The sequence below is a fragment of the Mus musculus genome, chromosome 5 (assembly GCF_000001635.26).
Source record: "Mus musculus strain C57BL/6J chromosome 5, GRCm38.p6 C57BL/6J".
NCBI classification, from domain to species: Eukaryota; Metazoa; Chordata; class Mammalia; order Rodentia; family Muridae; genus Mus; species Mus musculus.
The window spans coordinates 11,680,942-11,695,644 of NC_000071.6; the positions used below are offsets into that span (position 1 = coordinate 11,680,942).

The 14,703-nt window shown below is 43.4% G+C and overlaps 1 long non-coding RNA gene and 2 pseudogenes across 2 annotated transcripts in view; 2 read left to right on the top strand and 1 right to left on the bottom strand.

The window, feature by feature from the left end:
* Positions 1-85: 85 nt before the first annotated feature.
* On the top strand, positions 86-5,909 carry Gm8922 (annotated as a pseudogene). The gene is made up of 6 exons (XR_376769.4): positions 86-107; positions 1,009-1,165; positions 2,293-2,452; positions 3,723-3,872; positions 4,494-4,666; positions 5,380-5,909. The product of XR_376769.4 is annotated as a predicted gene 8922 (transcript).
* A 2,130-nt stretch (positions 5,910-8,039) lies between these two features.
* LOC108169027 overlaps positions 8,040-14,703 on the bottom strand; it is a 58,531-nt gene continuing 51,867 nt past the window's right edge. The window contains exon 6 of the long non-coding RNA XR_003955864.1: positions 8,040-8,637. This is a non-coding gene — a long non-coding RNA (uncharacterized LOC108169027). The remainder of the gene's footprint in view (positions 8,638-14,703) is intronic.
* Gm8924 (predicted gene 8924) lies at positions 10,541-11,826 on the top strand (annotated as a pseudogene).

Sequence of the window (14,703 nt, forward strand, 5' to 3'; positions counted from 1 at the left end):
ACCCAGTGTTCCCGGAGACTAGACTACAAACCCAGGAGTGTATAAGGAGGGATCTATAGCTCCAGGTACATTGTAACAGAGGATGGCCTTGCTGAAAGCAGTGGGAGGTGAGGCCCTTGGTTGTGGAGAGTTTTGATGCCCTAGTGTAGAGGGCAGTAGGGAAGGAAAGGGTGAGTGGGTTGAAGCAGCACCCTCATCCAGGTGAAGGGGAGGAGGAGAGGGAAGATATGGCTTGAGGGATTGGTGGAGGGGTAACCAGGAAGTGGTATATCATGTGAGATGTAATCGAATGGAATAACTAATAAATACATTTAAAAAAAACACACACACACACATATGCAACGCATTTCATTTTACAAATGAAGACTCAGGAGCCAGCTCAAAGAGTCAGGAAAAGCACCCAGCTGACCTTCCTGCCCTGCTGACCTCTAAGAAGGAACGCATTTTTTATCTCTCTCCACACTGTCTTAAATATCCTTGAACTTAAAGACCTTCCTTTGGTTTAGTTGTTTTCATTCCCACTCAACTGGTTAATTCTTCTGCCTCTTGACCTGGAGTTGGCTTTATTTTATCTTGCAATAAAGGTCTGTGCTACACCTGAGCCAGACAAGAAGGTACAGTAAACAGACAGCTCTTGAGTTAAAAGTCTGTGGTAGGGATGAGCTACACTATAAAAAGGGTTTTTATTTGTTTGGGGTTTTTTGTTTGTTTGTTTGTTTTTGTTTTTGTTTTTGTTTTCAGAAAATAGTACAATCTTGGGGTTTAAAATGCAATCAAATATCCTGCAACAGAAGTCAGCGAAGTTCCCTCCTTTATAGAATAGAAATCAAGCCCTCTGACAAGTGTTCTGGTATTGAAACACATGAACATGTGCAGGGAGTCAAAGGCTGTAGACCATGACATCAGCAATCTCTTCTTGGAAACTCTATTGTCTCCTGGAGAGTTCTTGGCATCTCCTGTGATGTCACCAGTGTTGTAGCAACAAGCTCATATAGGATTCTCACTCAGTGTCTAGCCACTAGGTTGGTGAACATGTTTGCTCGACTCTGCAATCTTTTTGGGAGAGCCAGTGTGGATGGGAGAGAGACCAGAGAGAGGAGGAAGGGTGCTGGCCTTCCATCTGAGAGTAATGAAGGACGAAGGAGGTGGACTTGGAGAATGTGGAGTAAGTCCTGGGAAGTGGATGTTGAGCTCCCTGGAAGGGGTGGCCTGAGATGGCCTTTCTAGTAATGGGGATCAGGAACTGGAGTCCCAGGGTAGCAAAGAATTTCCATAATTATCAAAATTCTTGAACATCAAGGATTTCAGAACATTACTTTCTCCATCCCCTAAGCAGGAGCTGGCAAGGCCAAAACTGTTGTGCTAAGAACTCTTAAGTATTTACATTCACTGAGTACTGTGTGTATTACATGGCGACACAATGAGGCCATCAGGAGTCACAGAGTGTCTAACCTATGCCCTTTTAGGGAAGGGCATGACTGTATTTCACTCTCAGGGCTCTTTAACTTCAGTGGCTATTTGGGAGTAGTATAATAGAGAGAATTGTGTTCCAGCCCATGACCTCATGTTCTCAGAATGACTCTGACATCCTGTCCATGACAGTTCCCACTTTACCTTTCTTAATCACCAGTTGTGAGTGGCAGGCATTTCTACACTGTAACCACAGACCTGTCAGAGTGGAGACACCCAGACAGAGAAGGGATCCTATTGCTACTTCTTGGGTGTTTGGTGTTTCAGTAGGGGCAATTGATAGTATTTTGACCATGTTCTCTCACTGCGTGACTTTTGAAGCCCAAGTCCTGGGCCTAGCATAACTGGGTAGGAGATCTGAGCATCTCCAAGCACTAAAGTACTTGAGAATTGTGATTTTACCATCTGACTTGTGAAACCACGGGACTGATGGCTCTGAAGCCAAATTACACTCTGTTCAGTTGATAATCATCCTGAGAAAGCTGTCTCTCTGGTAATGATAAGCTTGTTTAGGGAGACATCTCTCTGGTAATAATAAGCTTGTTTAGGGAGACATCTCTCTGGTAATAATAAGCTTGTTTAGGGAGACATCTCTCTGGTAATAATAAGCATGTTTAGGGAGACAGAGGAAACACCTGGCTGTTTACATCTCCTGGTCTCTCTAGAGTACTGGTAGAACTGAGACCCACTGTGGAGGCATCTCAAGCCCAGAACAAACTCTTTCTGGTGTCAATAGTTTCCAGGCATTGTCTCTCTTTTGGTGGTCTGCCTACACTCTTTGAATTCTCACATGAAAGTATTTTTGTATTCTTCTACCTAAAGGGGCTCGAAGACACACATCATCCACTGCACCTGACCTAAGTAAGAAGGAGTTCAAAAAGGAAAAAGAGAGGCTGACCACAGAGCTGCACCTCCTCATCCAGCTGAGAAATGAGCAGAGAGATCACCTGATCGATTTCAAAGAGAGTTCCAATTACAATAGGTATGCACTGCTCCAAACCCTGTGGTGTCAGTCTGGGGTCTTCAATGTCAGATTCATCATATCCTTTATAGGAAGTGGGTTCTATGAAGCTGTACCACCAGATCGTCCCTATGCCCAACCTCATGTCCATGAATGCTTCATAGCAGAGAGGCAGAACCTGAAGCTTGGTCAGGAGGGAGATAAGAAATGGACTCTTCTGTTTCCTCCAGTAGAAAAGAAGGACTTGTATTCTGAATGAAGAATTCAGGGATAGAGGCAGTGGAGAGTGAGTTCCCAGCATGCATTTGGAAAGCACTTGACAGGATGTGGCTTTGTAAGGTTCTAGGTGATTTGAGTGTATGCTGAGTGTTTATACTTGCCTGGCAGGTGCCTGAGTGCTTAGAAGCTCCTCGTAGTATCTAGAGGGGCCTGTTCCCACATTTTCCTTCTCAGTGTATATCTAGAAGGCCTGAGGCTCATTCCTGTTCCTCTTTGTTGCCTTATACTGCAAGACAGTAATGCTGCATACATTTCTTTTGCATCGCATTGTGCTCTCTGTTTCTGTCTGTGTCTCTCATTCTGTTTCCTTTTCTCCTGTGTGTGTGTGTGTGTGTGTGTGTGTGTGTGTGTGTGTGTGTGTGTTCAAGTGTGTGAGTGTGTTCAAGTGTGTGAGACTGTGTGTGTGCACATGTACCTACATGTGCATGATTTTTGTAAGTTTAATTTTCCCCCCAAACTTGGGAACCTATGGGGTCTGTGTTTTGGTGTGGGGATTCATCTTCACAACAATTTCAAGGTGATGTTAGTGCTAAAGTCTCAGAGCTCCCACTTTATTTAACAGTGTTCTTTGCCTATGTGGTCACAGTTTTCCATGCACTTGTATCCCTTGGGCATGTTATAAAGCTGTGCTGATGTCTGATCACAACTCCAGGATTATGTATAAGGTCTGTTTCTATGGTATAAGTTATTCAGGATTTACCACCCCAGTTGTGAAAACAGGAAAAATGTAATCACAGGTTTCTGGTGGGCAAAGACCTGGGCCTAGGCTCTTGAGAGCATAGCTGGTTAGACTGCTACATCCAACCCTACTGCATGAACACAGGGAGCCAGGGAACCCTCCATCTTGATGCTTAGCTTCTGCTGTCCTGGACCAGGATAACAAATATTCAAAGCTGAAGATCATCCCAGTATATAGAATCCAGAATATGCTTTCCATGGCTGGGGTAGTCCAGCACTCAGCCTGAGAAATGTGTTCCTAAAAGCCCATGTTCACGGAGTTCTGTCTTCCTAGGACCAAGCCCACCCAGAAGAAAAATCCATTCTATGAACAACTGAGATCAACGAAGAACCAGGTCCTGTCTTCTGTGCATAAGTTAGAGATGGGGATAATTGAGGCCCAAGAGAATATCCAGGAGCTCAATAAGTGGATAGACTACTTTACGTAAGTACCAGTTAGCAAGTCAACAGTGGAATGGCAATTTCTGCATTCCTTGGTTTCTGGACTGGAGAGTCCGCAGTTCTGCTTCTGCCCGTTCTGCCTTTAGCCATCAGTGTGCCTTGGGATAATAGACTCAGTTTTCATAAATCCGTAAGACACTGTTACCCCTCCCAGCATTGTCCAGGCATCCTTAAAAGCCTCAGTAGAAGAGTGATTGTGCATAGTTATTATGCATTACTGAGAGTCTGGTTATCAGGCAGTGTTTTAGAGAGCTGAGTGTGATATAACACAAGGATAGATGCCCTCCCTTTGGTTCTGCTGATCTACTCTGATGGTATTTGCACCCTACTAATTGATGTTGCCTTAATGCATTGGGCGGTCAATGATCGATGGAGATCCCTCTTTCTTTTGGAGAGACATGGACCCTTATTGGTGTTCCAACTGCAGCAATGATTTCTTCTTCTCTGAAATGGCTGTTTGCTGCTTGTGCAGCTGTCATTGATTTATTGAGATGGATTGTATTATGTCTTCATGGGAGCCTGGGTCCTGGTGGGATTATTGAGCCTATACATAAGAATGAGTGGAGGAGGCTGCAGGATCTTACTATGCAGAGGTTTTTTCCAGAAACCTACATAGCCAGCTCTTGATGGAGAAGAATCTTAAGATGTCCGTCACACAGAACCAGAAGAACAAGGAAGTAGAGATTGATTGGGCTCTCATTGAGAAGTATTTGGTTGACTTGAACCTGAATGGACGAACAGGAGCAGACCAGCAACCATGAGACCCAACAACTTCAGGTAGGGACAAGCAGCTCACTCAAGCAAATACTGTTTGACACCATTTGCCCCATTGGATTCATCTTTGCTTTCCCCTACTACCTTTCTAATCCACACTCCCAAACAGCCACCCACCTCTTGGCATGTAGTTGTTCATTGCCCTTTTTATACACACATATTCTGGGAAGTTAGCCTCTTGTGAGAAACTAAATCATTGGCAAGTGGACCTTGCTGCTCTGCTTTAATCTGAAGTCTAGAAAGGGTGACAGATGAATAACATGCCACATTTCTGCATGTGTTCATGATAAGTGGGATGGTATGCAGAGCATTGAGCAGCATCTAGGTCCTGGGACAGAGGTCATGCAAGGGTCATGTGACTTGAGGTGGGAAGAACCTTCCAGGGTTAAAATCAAAATGCAAATATCAAATGAATGCTTCTCATGGTCATTAATCTAGTGGGCAGGTGGGCTTCTCCTTTCTTCTTGCAATCCAATGAGGTCTCTTCCTATTGTCCAATTCTTGGTTTGCAAGCATAGAAGTCTGAGTGACAGCTTGCCAGTCCATGTGTTTGTGAGTGTTGTTTGACATTTTGCCCTACATGTATATAACAGCAATGGTTTCAGTTAATAGATCATTGTTAACTGTCCTGTTGAGGTAGTGGGAGACAGCAGTCTGACAGATGACATTTAGCTCTCCACCAAGCCTGTGTCTTAAGAACTGCCTTCCTCTCCTAGGACTCAGCGACTCCAGCAAGAGCTGAAATGTCCACATCCCAGGAAGAGAGCCTCCTGCAGAATGAGTTTCCACCTCAGGAGCCCCCTGCTGAACTCCATCCCCAACATCCACAGTCTACCTTGAATGAATCTTCTTACACTCAGTACATTTACAAGGTGTGAATGGGAGGAAGCCAGTGAGCCAGCTGATTTAGGGTGTTGTTCCCTTTCCTGTTCTGGCAACACCTCTTGAGAAACAACTGAGGTGACTGCCCCTCCAACAGCAGTCCAAGAGGAGATACAGGCTGTAGGTCTGTACTCCTTAACATGCAGTGAAAGGGTGCTGATGTTCAATCATTTTCTGTTCAAGTTTTGGTTAAAGTTTTGCTCTTTATTGTTTTATTTACTTTTTAGGTTTTGCTGAAGTTATATGTTCTTATTTGGTTTTCATGGTTGAATTTTTCTTTTCATCTCTTTTTAGTATTGTACTTTTAAAGCCTGTTTAATAACATTGTATTTCCAGTAAATAAAAATTGATTTACAACTCTTGACTCTAAGACCATCTTCCTTATTCAGGTTTCCTCTCCACTCCTGTAAACCTAGAACCCACAGCCAGAGATGGATTTCTGTAAGTGTCAGGCAGCCTAGGCTACAGATTGAAGTAAATGTCACCAAGGGGTATACAAGAAGATGGTCTCTTGTGGATAATGTGGCTTACCCCATGGAAACACACTTTATGATGCAATCAGTTCCATACTGTATCCATGCTGCTATGTATTCTCCTACACCTAAATTATAGCACTCTATGAAGCACATTCTTGACTGACACTGTGGACCAGATTTTGATTAATATACAGTCATTGCTCTAATGCTGCTGAGGAAATAAAAACATTCCCAAAGGAATAGGAAATAAATCAGGAAGGCCAGAGCCATGTACCTCAGTTTTGCCTGCAATACAGCATCAGTGACAACCACACAATAGAGATAATGCCTTTCTAAGTCAGGCTTTGAAATGTCATTTGGTAGATGATGTTGTTCTTGAACACACATTTCCTGTGGTTTTTTGGTTTGATTGTTTTTTGTGCTGTTTAGAGATATTGTTATTTATGTGAATGTTTGTTTTTCCTACTGTATGTCTGCAGCACTTCCTGAGTGTAGTAAACTCAGAGGCCAGAAAAAGGAATAATAACCCCTGTTTTACATGACTGTTAGGACCCATGTGGGTCTTTTGAGAGAGCAGTAGATTCCCTAACCTGTGAGGCATCCCCACACCTTCTGCAGGTACCAATTCTCCTTCTAGTGCATGTGCTATATTAGGTTGACTGGATCACCTCCAAGTAAGTGGAGAAATCTCAGGAGATGTGTAGGTGCAGGTGCTTGAGCTGTGCATGCTCATTCTCCTAGGCTGCCTGGCATGTATGCAGGGCTCTGGTGTTACCACTGCTCACTGTGTACTCAGGATCATACCCCAGCATCCCTTATTTTCAATTTTAGAGCAGATCTTTCACCTCTAATCTAGGATGACCATGTAGATTACGCATATCCTTAAAATTTAGAATTGAGTCTGGCCTCCTGTAGGCTGTGTTGGGCTGATGAAACCTTCCTAGTAAGAACAAAAGTATCAATATGAGCAATGTGGGGAGGAAGCTCAAGAGCAGCCACCGTGAATGGAGCCTGCAGCTGTGGCCACATGTTTCTGGTAGAGAGCATGTCCGTGCAAGTGGGGAACCTAGGAGACACAGGTGCAGCTGACTTTTTCCCATAGCATATCTGGGAGTATATTGAGGAAGAGATTCTTCCAGATGACTGCTGTCCAATTAATGGAATAGAAATAATTGAGACTGGAGATTAGTCAGAGCATTATAGTGTGGAGGAAGTAATCTACAAATAGTTTTGACACACCAGAACATTTAAAATCTCAGCAGAGTATCAGGATAGTCTTTGGCTACTCTCTGCTTTAGGTCTTCTAATTTTCAAGAAGTGACAGAAGTTCATCAGCAGTGTGGAAGCTAAAAGGAGGCCCTGGTGAAGAGAGAGAGGAAAGACCCAAAGCCCAACCAGAGTCCCATCTATGCTCTGGTCAGGTGGACATGGGAGGGCTGCCAGACTCTTTCCACTCAGCCCCAGGTGGCCATCCAAGCCTCTGACTAACTCTTTGTTGGGTGGTCAATGGGCAGCCCAACGTGGGAGCCCTGGGGCTACTCTCAAAAGCCCTGGGGTTATGGGAGAGAGGGATGAGGAAAGAGAGGTTCCCAGTCTATTGAGAGTGAGTGTAGCCTTGATGAACAGAGACAATCTATGATTTTAGAGCTTTATTATAGAAAGGCATGGGAAAGATAGAAGGGAGAGAGAGAGAGCAACAGAGAGAGACGGGGGAAGGCTAGAGAGAAAGAGAGAGTAAGAAGGAGAGACTGAGATGAGAGGAGACAGGGGAGGAGAAGACAGGAGAGAGGGTGAGAGCAAGAAGTAAGAGAGAGACAAGTAAGAGAGCGAGGTGGAGCCAAGCAGCCACCCTTATATTCATTCTGTACTGTTGCTAGGTAACTGGGGAGGAGTTTAGACTGAAGGTAAGAAGCTTGGAAAATTGCCTACTTTACTTCTAGCCATGCTTCCCATGTGGGTGCTGTGGGGGGTGGTAACTTAGGCAGGAGCCAGAGTTCCAGGAGCAAGCTGGCATGTCTACCATATCATGTAGGTGAATTATCACCCTTCTGGGGTTCAGACCACAGCTCAACTAGAGACCAGCCTGTCTGTGCATAGCCCAATGCCCCACTCAGCAGTACACTAGAACTGAGGTGAGACCAGTGAGAGAAAATTTAGACTACACTAGCATGTTACTATTGTATTTGTGGGGACTCCTTGAATACCTTAGAACCCTGAGGGGCCTGGGTCTTTCTAAGTCCACTCATGTATGGTGGTGTGTTTGGTAAATCCTACCAGATGCATACATTAACCTGGATTTTTATTTACTTTCACATGTGACATGAGTCAATAATCTATGTCAGCCTTTAACAGAATAAACAGTCCTTAACGTACAGTGTAGACTGAGTCTCCTTATTTTCTCTCCCAGATAGCTAAACATTCCCAGTCTTGAAAGCATTTTGGAAGCCATTCTCATGAACCAGTCATGAGATGGCCACATTGTTGGTTGAGTGTCTTCATCCAGCCTGCCCTGTAATTGTTGCAGAAGATGAGTTGGGTTCCAGCCCTGGGATGTAATACAGTTGTAGAGTATTTGCCAGAATTCACAATGTAGTAGGTTCATCTCTAGTCTGGGGGCTATAGCAGAAGAAAAATAACATAATGAGCAGTATTGCATTTGAGTTGTAACCTCCAATGAAAAAAAAGTCTCTAGAGGGGCTGCAAGTCACTCTAACCTCCAAGCTACCCACCCCCAGCTTCCTCCAGGGATTCCATTTGTACTGTCTTTTTGTTAATTTACACATTATTCTAAGGTTGCAAAGAATGTTCACAATTTCAATAAACGACACACACACACACACACACATACACTCACAAACACAAACATCACATAGAACATAAATATAGATAAAACTCATGAAATGTTTTGGTTGAGATGATCAGCTAATGAGATGCATCAACTGGTATTCATCCTTGGTATCAATCCTAGAAACACGGGTTCCTTCTTAGCAAATAAAAGAGTAGAAGGAACAGATCTTCCACAAGTTCTTTCTACCTGTCTGTCACTTTGTCTCTCTGTCTCTGTCGGTCTGTGTGTCTCTCTCTCTCTCTTCCTCTCTCTCTCTCTCTCTCTCTCTCTCTCTCTCTCTCTCTCTCTCTCTCTCTCTCTTTCTCTGTGTGTGTGTGTGTATGTGTGTGTGTGTGTGTGTGTGTGTGTGTGTGTGTGTGTGCATTCATGAACGCATTATAATATTTTCCAATATGACTGGAAAGACCGAAGTGAAAAATATAGTAGAGGTGTGTACTGACTTTGGTTAATGTGTCATGGCACCTTGCAGGTAACACTGACAATGTGGGCTAATTCAATACACCCTTAAACCTGGCTATGCAGGGTTTGCAGTGAGGCTGTCATGTGCATCACCCACCACAGAGATCAGCAAGAGCTTTGTTTATTACATGCTTCAGTTCCCAAGGTGAGGCAAAGTCTCATCTCATTGAGAGTTTGGTAGGACTGGATGGCAGGAAATAAAACAGAAATCAAATCAATCAATGAGAAACAAAGAGGATATTTAAAAAAGTCAAGGAATCCAAGAGCTGGCTCTTTGAGAAAATCAACAAGATAGACAACCCCTTTCCCAAATGAATTAAAAGGCAAAGAGGCAATACCCAAATTACCAAAATCAGAAATGAAAAGAGGGACATAACAATGAACACTGAGGAACTTCAAAAAATCATTAGGTCTGGCTTCAAAAGCCTATACTCTAAAATACTGAAAAGAAATCAATATGAAATTGTTGAAATTCTAGATAGACACCAATTACCAACGGTTAATCTAGATCTAGAAAAGTAACTAAATGATTCTATATTCCCTAAGAGACAAGAAAAAGTCATCAAAAGTCATTCACTGCCCCCCCCCAAAAAAAACAAAGCCAGGGCCACATGCTTTTAGTGCAGAATTCTCCAAGACTTTTAATGAAGACCTAATACCAATAGTCCTCTAAATACTCAACTAAATAGAAACAGAATGATCATGGTCAAACTCCTTCCCTGAGGCCACAAGCAACCTGGTAATTAAACCACACAAACACACAACATGGAAAGGGAATCAGAGAAGAAGTTCCATCATGAACATTCAAATATCACACACAGAATCCAAGAACACATCAAAGACACCATCTAGGATGTTCAAGTAGGCTTCATTTCAGGGATTCAGGTGTTGATAGATAGCAAAGCCCATCAACTCAATCCACCAACATAGAAAAAAATAAATAAAATAAAAATAAGTAAAAAAAATTATCATCTTTTGGATGCTGAAAAACCCTACACAACTTCTTGTTAAAAGTCCTCCAGAATAGAAGGATACAAGATACATCCTAAACATAATAAAAGCAATAAATAACCCAAAATGTACTGCATTCTTCACAGAGTGCTCCAACAGAACATAGCTATGGGCTCTCTTCTGCCCCAGCACATAAAGCCAGCTCAAACAGTGCTGCAGACACACGTGATCCTTGGACTCCTGGGCAATCCTAATTGCCTCCTGCAGGGCGAGCTCTGCCTGTTGATGGTGACAGAAGAGGCAGTGCAGGGCAGCCAGTTGAGAGCAGCATATGGCTCCCACCATAACCTTCTTCCCCATTACTTTTTCCCTCTACACCACTGAGAATCAGGTGGTCAAAATAATGCAGGAGGCTGTGCGTTGAGCTGAAAAAGTTTTGAACACGGAGGTTTTGCTGGGAAAAAGGCCAACAGACTGATGGATGCCCTAAAGGACTCTGACCTCCTGCACTGGAAACACAGCTTGTTGGAACTTATCGATATCCACATTGCACAGAAAACGGCCATCTGGAGGCTGTACGGCCTCAGCACCATGGCACTGCATCAAGCCCAGATGTTACCTAGCATGAACAGCCTGGAGTTGCTGAATGCAGGCGTGCATCAGAACAATACTGAGTCCTTTGCCTTCGCTTGCTGCCATCTTGCAGAGTTCCATGCAGAACAGAGCTGTTTCGTGGCTGCTGGTGAAGTATTAAAGCACTTGAAAGACCGATTTCCACCCAACAGTCAGCACGCCCAGAAATGGATGCTGTGGGATCAAAAAATACAGTTTGACATAGCACTGAATAATGGCAAATTCATTTGGCTGATTCACTTATTACAGGAATCACAGCGATTAATGGCATAGAAGGTGTATACAGGAAAGCAGTCGTACTGCAAGCTCAGAACTAAATGACAGAGGCACACAAGCTTCTGCAGAAGTTGCTGACGTACTGTCAGAAGTTAAAGAATATAGAAATAGTCATCAGCGTCCTCCTGTCAGTGACAGAGCTGTACTGGCGCTCTTTCATCCCCGACTATCACCATGCCTGTGCTCCTGGAAGCTCTGGCCCTCTCCTAAGAATACCGATTACAATACTTGGCCTTCGAAACTGTGCTCAACTTGGCTTATGCCCAGCTCATCCTTAGAATCCCAGAACAGGCCTTAACCCTTCTTCACATGGCTATCGAGCCCATCCTAGCTGACAGGGCTATCCTGGACAAAGGTCGTGCATGTTCTTAGTGTCCAAGTGCCAAGAGGCTTCGGCAGCGTCCTATGACACAGTGAAGAAAGCAGAAGGTCTGGAAGCGGCCATTCAGAAACTCAGTGAAGCCAAGAACTACTTTGCACAAGTGGACTGCAGAGCGCCCATCAGGGATGCTGCTTAATTCCAGGCCAGGCTGTACCACGCTCTTGGCAAGACCCAGGAGAGGAACCATTGTGCCATGATCTTCCAGCAGCTGCACCAGGAGTTGCCCGCCCATGGGGTGCCCTTGATTACCCATCTCTAGACAGGACTCTCTGTTTGATGTTGTATATTTAGGGACTGGGTCATTACATGCTATATCGTCAATAAACTGTTCTGATAAAAAAATAATAAAAAATAATTTTAAAAATTAAAAAAATAAAAGCAATAAATAACAAACCAATAGACAGCATTAAATTAATAAGCAATAGGACACCTAAAGGGGATTAGAAGAATGCAAATGGGAAAGAAGAAGTGAAAGGACAGCTATTTGCACATGATATGATAGTATATGTAAGTGATGCCAGAGGGTCTACTCTGCTGGTCTCTTCGTAACCACTGCAAATTTCTAAGCTCCTGCTATGCAGTATCAATTGTTCCAGTATCCCCCTCTACTCTTGACTGTAAAAGCAGAGCCAAGTGGCTGAGGCTGCCAAGTTCTGCTTCTTGCTGGGGCTGGAAAATGCCCCCTTGTTCTATTACATCATCACCAAATCTCCATTTTTAATGATTTCACTCACTGCCTAAGCTTGGTGGTCCTGGAACTTGCTCTGTCTACTGACCTTGAACTCAGAGATCTTCAGGGCTCTGTCTTCTGAATGCTTGGATAAATGGCATGGTCTACCATGCCCGGCTCTAAGCTTTTCTCTACCTGCAACTCTCTCTGTTCTAGATTGGCCTTGAATTTGGAGATCTCTTTAAGCTTCTCATTGTCATGGTTCTTCAAGATATAAATCAAAAGCCAGTGCATTCAGCCTCAGGTTCTGGATCACAAGAGGACCCTCCATTCCCAGATAGTAGTTCATTCCACATTAAAAGTACAAATAAAAGTACAAATAAAAGGACAAATAAAAACTATAACCAGGTAATACTGCTGAATATCACATAACTATTGCTAGTTTACGTGCAATAACAATGAGATTAGCTAGTTGGAATCTTGCCCTGAGATCATCACTCCCTTAAGCTGCTTATCTCCTTCCACACAGGATCCAGCTCCATTTCACTTCTTAGTGCTCCTTTAAGTCTTGCCCCTCATATTTTGTATTTTTCCTTTATGAGCTTGGTAAACTTCATCAAAACACTTTTATGAGAGTGAAGCAGAGAACAAAGTCTATGCTGGGCTCTTGTTAGACTTCAGTTGTCGTGCAATTTTTCTTACTCTCTTCATGCTAGACTGTGCCTCCTAAGTCTCTTCAGATAATGGCAAAAGCAGCCAGATTCTTCACCAAAATACCACTCAAACAGTTTCTAGCTCACATAAAAATATCTTCCTACTATAAAACCTTTTGCATCACTTTAAGTCACCCTCAGTACCAATTTCTTCCATATTTCTTGTAGGATGGGCCAAAGGCACCCCTTAATGCATTGCACCACTTTCTAAATCAAAAGTCCCCAAATCCACATTCCTCCAAACAAACACATGGCCAGGCCTATTATGTCAATATCTCACTCCTGTTGTCAAAGACTGACTTAGTTAGGGTTTCTATTGCTCTACAGAGACAGCATGACCAAAGCAACTTTAATAAAAAAACAATTGTGAATTGGGGCTGGCTTATTGGTTCATAGGTCTAGATAGCCATAGCATTTGAAGAGGTAAGAATGTATATCCTCTCCTGAATTCAAACAGGAGAAGCTTTTGTCATTGGTAGCCTGGAGAAGGGTCTCAATTCCCACCCCCACAGTGACACATTTCTTCCACCAAGGCCAAATCTAATTTAGCATGGCCTCACCTCTTAATAGTGATATTCTCTAAGACTAGCATATTGAAACAACCATCCCACTGTCTCAGTTAGGCTTTTGCTGCTGTGAACAGACACCATGACCAAGGCAAATCTTATAAATGACAATGTGTAATTGGAGCTACTTACAGCTTCAGAAGTACAGTCCAGTATTATCAAGGCTGCAACATGTCACCATCCAGGCAGGCAAGGTGTAGGAGGAGCTGAGAGTTCTGCCTCTTAATCTGAAGGCTGCTAGCAGAGTCAAAGCCTCCAGGGAGCTAGAGCTAGGATATTAAAGCCACCACCCACAGTGATACACCTATTCCAACAAGGCCACATGTCCAAATAGCACCACTCCCTGGGATGAGTATTTATAAACCATTTCATTCTACTCCCTAACCTCCATAGGCTTGTCCTAACACATAAATCTGTGGGGGCCATATTTAGCCTTAGCAAAATAAAAACATACATTTAGTCCAACTTCTAAATTCCCATAGTCTGTATTATTGTCCATGTTTAAAGGCCAATGTTCAAACTCTCTACTGAGATTCATCCAATCACTTAACTGGAATCCTCAAAGCATGACAGCAAATGAGCTGGGCAAATTACAAACATCTCCTTGTCTTATATCAAAGTGGTCTTCAAATCTCCAAAGCCATTTTCATCTTTGTTTACTGCAAACTTCTTTTTCCTCGGCTGGTTCTACTCCCTGTTATCAGCTTTCTTCAGCAAATAGCCTGTGGCTCTGGCATCTCAAAAATCTTGATTCTCCAAGGAAACTTCAGTGATATAGCTCCTTCCACACATGAACTTTTGGGCTCCTCCAATGGGCTTGCTTCACTTCTCCAGCTCTGCACTCTGTGGCATTCTAAGCTTAGGTTGATCTTCTCTACTCTTGCTGCTGCTCTTAGTGATCATCACATGGTACTGGCATCTCCAATACACTGGGATCTTCAGTTGCAACTAGGCTTCAGCAATAACATCTCACAGGCTCTCTTCATAGTGCCAAACATTATCACTTCAGTCCAGAGCTATCAATTGCAATGGAGGCTACCTCTCCACCAATGGCCTTCTATGGCTTCTGATAGTGCCATGCCTCAGCTGCTCTTTATGACCCCTTCATGCCTTTAATACCAGTATCACCAGGGTGACTCTTACACATTGCCAAGTACAGCTGCACCACAAGGTACAACCTTAGC